A 3,498-nucleotide genomic window follows, 5' to 3' on the forward strand; every position below is an offset into this window, starting at 1 on the left:
GTGAAAGCATGAATCACTAGATCCTGAAGGGGAGGTGTGACTAGGGAAGGGGCCAGACAGGGAGAAGGGAGACATGGGACATAAAACCAAACTGCCGGGACCCAAATGGCTTCTGCCCTTTAGAAGTGGCACATATCTTGTTCGTGCAGTTCTGATGCATGGAAGGCACTTAATAAATATCGATGTAACGTTGAAGGAACATAATGGTTGAGAATATTTCATTCCATTCAATGTAGGGATGCCCTCTCTTTGCAGAATATGTGCAATTGCTATGGTGGAATCATATCGTACCTAGGGATTGGGCTCTTAAAGTCTATAGATTCCAACGTACTTGTTTCTGAATAAGACCAGCGAGTCTCTTCATTAGTATAGGAACAGAAATTGCTATATCTTTGGTTGAGCACCAGATGAAGTTGCTGGTTTGGTTTAGGGGCCAGGATGTACAAAAACACACATTTTAAACACCAGCCTCTCATACTTGGGGTGGGAATGTGCGCACACTCTGAGAGGCTGATGGCAGTCAGCAAAGCAGACTCCTGGCTCCAGTCTCCTGGCCACACACGCTCCAGGGCTCATGCCTGCTCCCTCCTCGTGTCAATCCTATTAACCTTACCCACACCTCTATGAAGCAACCCCCAACTAAGCTCTTTTCGACTGCGCCTCTGTGAGTGTGATATTTGTTTTCCATCAGAACTCTGGCTGATAGAGAGGTGGAGTAGTATGGCGAGAAAAAACCAATTTGGTGTCAGCCATGAATTTGAGCATCAACCCCATCCATCAACAGTGGTGTGACTGCACATATTTTTTATCTCACTGATCCTCAGTTTCCCCATTTATAAAACGGGGATAATAACACTGTTCTCACAGGGTCACTGAGAAGAACAGGATAATAGATAGTACCTGGCAAATAGCAGGGGCTCAACAATGGTATTACAGAAGTCGAGGGAGTATTCGCTTTCATTTTACAAGATAGTCTTGGAAATATAGAGCTTAAGTCCAAAGGAATGACTTGCTCATGAGGAAGTTTCAGGTGCCACGGCAATATCAAAGAAAAGACTGAGGCCCTGACCGGTCCCCTGGGTGGGGAGGGAGGCGCAGAACTCTAAAATAGTCCCCAAGTTTTCCCGTCCATGGTGTATACGCCCCTTCTCCCTGTCATTCAATCAAGCACTAATATAGTTTTATTTTGAAGGGGTTTTGCAAATGTAATTGAAGTTCCACATCAATTGACCGTAAGAAAGGGAGATTATCCAAGTGGCCTGATTTAACCGGATGAGCCCCTCACAAGCACATAGTTTTCTCCAATCAGAGGAGAGGAAGACAGAGACGCACTCCAGATGGTGTGGAGGAAAGAAAACATCCAGATTATGCTGCCTGTGGGGGCCACATGGTGAAGACCCGCAGCAGCCCCTAGAACAGTGGTTCTCAACCTCTAGGTCGCGACCCCTTTGGTGGTTGAACGACCATTTCACAGGGGTCGCCTAAGACCATCCTGCATATCAGATATTTACATGACGATTCATCACAGTAGCAACATTACAGTTATGAAGTAGCACTGAAAATAATTTTATGGTTGGGTCACAACATGAGGAACTGTATTTAAAGGGCCAGAAGGTTGCGAACCACTGTCTAGAAGCTGAGCATGGTCCCCAGCCAACAGCTAGCAGGGAAGCAGAAAAACAAAGACCTCACTCCTACAACCACAAGGAAATAGTTTAAAAGGACCTGGGGCCCCTGATGAGAACTGTGGCTTCAGCTGACAAAGCTGAGAGTGGTCCCCAGCCAACAGCTAACAGGGAAGCAGAAAAACAAAGACCTCACTCCCACAACCACAAGGAAATGGTTTATGTCCACAAAAGGACCTTGGGCCCCTGATGAGAACTGTGGCTTCAGCTGACACTTTGATTTCAGCCTGACGCACCCAGATGAATGGAAACTAGAAGATAATAAATTTGGGTAGCTTGGAACCATTAAGTTTGTGGACATTTGCTTCACAGCAATAGAAAACTAATTCATTTCCAACCACGATGCCAGCAAGTTCCTCTCCTGACTCTAAAGAAGATGCATGCTGGTTCCAACTCGGTCACTGAACTGCTCCATCCTTCGGCTTCCCCATCAGCAAATGACACACACTCTCCCTACGCTTCCAGCTCACTCATCTTGAATAGTTGTCCCCCAGGAACAAGATTTCAAACATGAATGTATTGGCACATACGTTCTTGTCTGCGCTACCTGTTTCTTTAAGCTACTCTGCTCTTTCTCAGGGGACCATTGTGCAAACACCTAAGATATTAAAGAAAATAAAGTGAAATAAAGCATATAGGGGACTTTGTTTATGTGGTGTGCCTGAAAAAAAAAGATTTTAAATAACTATTGTGGTAAAGTAGAGTAGATATTAGCCTTAAGAATCAAGGCTACTGTTCAAGGAACATTTTGAAGTCTGTATTTATACGGAATTATAGGCTACAAGAGAAGAATCTTATTTATGATTGCATATATAAATTTATTTAATTTATATAATTTATCTATATAATTATATATTACCTTATAATATACAAGCTTAATGACATATGTTTGATTTTTTTTCTAGTAAAGCACATTATTGAAATTGTATGCTTCAGTAGATTTTCATGATAGATTTTTAAAACATTTCCTATGAGCACTGAAGGGAATCGAAGTCCTTGTTGTTTCTCTGTTCTATGGAATCATGTGCAGAATTGAGCTTTGCAAAACAGTGCTAATGTCTTTGTTCCATCATGGGGCTAATTATTACCATAGGTCATTATAAGATAAGAAGCCACAAATACATTAGTAATGGCAAAGATCTAAGCAGCTAATGCAGTGTACATGCTTGGATGGTGAAATATTCTTGCAAAGATATCTTTACATTTCAGTAATTAAGTGTGTCATATTAATTGCATGGCCCTTTCACAAAACCTTGCAAAAACAAAAAAAAAACAAAACCCACAACACAACACCAAGAACTTTCTCTTGATATCAGATTACAACTGATTGCATAATTACATTACCTGGATAATTAAATACACATTTAGAAGCCTCAGAACTGTACAATATTGTGGTTTCATTTTCTAATAGAATTACCCTGCCTTTGGTGTAGAATTCTTGCTAAGCAATGGAGATCTAATTACTTAGCGACATGATATTAACTCCTCAGGGACCTTTCCTCAGAGAAAAGGCTCAGATTAAAAATGACTCAGGGAGCTTCTTTCTCATTTCATTACTGGCAGCCCAATCAGGAATTAGAGATGCGAGAGATCTATTAGGCTGTCCTCTCTCTCATCCAGGGGGCAGCAGAAGGGTGCTCACCCGATTTGACCTAAATAGGGTTAAGTCGAATTTAGATGATGAAGAACCAATTCTGGATGCAAGACATTGTTGGGGCAAATCCCTCTGCCAGTCCCTGAAAGACACATCATTACTGCTGCCTCACAGATCCTAGAATGATGATCCAAGGACACACTTGTTTGGCCACGGTAC

The sequence above is a fragment of the Myotis davidii genome, unplaced genomic scaffold (assembly GCF_000327345.1).
Source record: "Myotis davidii unplaced genomic scaffold, ASM32734v1 scaffold281, whole genome shotgun sequence".
NCBI classification, from domain to species: Eukaryota; Metazoa; Chordata; class Mammalia; order Chiroptera; family Vespertilionidae; genus Myotis; species Myotis davidii.